Raw genomic sequence first — 835 nt, forward strand, 5'->3', positions numbered from 1 at the left:
TGACACTCTTAACACTGACACTCTGTAACACTGACACTCTTAACGCTGACACTCTGTAACGCTGACACTCTGTAACACTGACACTCTGTAACATTGACACTCTTAACGCTGACACTCTGTAACGCTGACACTCTGTAATACTGACACTCTGTAACGCTGACACTCTGTAACGCTGACACTCTGTAACATTGACTCTGTGACGCAGACTTTGACAATCTTTGACACTGACACTCTGTAACACTGTCACTCTGTAGTACTGACAAAGACAGTCTGTAACATAGACTCTGCAACAATGACACTGACAGCCTGTAACACTGACACTCTTTAACACTGATGCTAACACTCTGTAACATGACACTCTGAAACACTGACAGCCTGTAACACTGACACTGACACTATGACATTGAAAGAATGCAACACTGACACACTGTAACTCTGACACTGACCCTGTAACACTGACACTAACATGCTGTAACAATTGCACTCTGTAACACTGAAACTGACATTGTAACATAGTGACTCTGTAAGACTGACATGGTAACATTGACACTGACACTCTGTAACACTGTCACTCTGTAACACTGACACTCTGTAACACTGACACTCTAACACTGACACTCTGTAACACTGACACTCTAACACTGTCACTCTGTAACACTGACACTCTGTAACACTGACACTCTAACACTGACACTCTGTAACACTGACACTCTAACACTGTCACTCTGTAACACTGACACTCTGTAACACTGACACTCTAACACTGACACTCTGTAACACTGACACTCTAACACTGTCACTCTGTAACACTGACACTCTGTAACACTGACACTCT

The sequence above is a fragment of the Rhincodon typus genome, chromosome 24 (assembly GCF_021869965.1).
Source record: "Rhincodon typus isolate 14 chromosome 24, sRhiTyp1.1, whole genome shotgun sequence".
NCBI classification, from domain to species: domain Eukaryota; kingdom Metazoa; phylum Chordata; class Chondrichthyes; order Orectolobiformes; family Rhincodontidae; genus Rhincodon; species Rhincodon typus.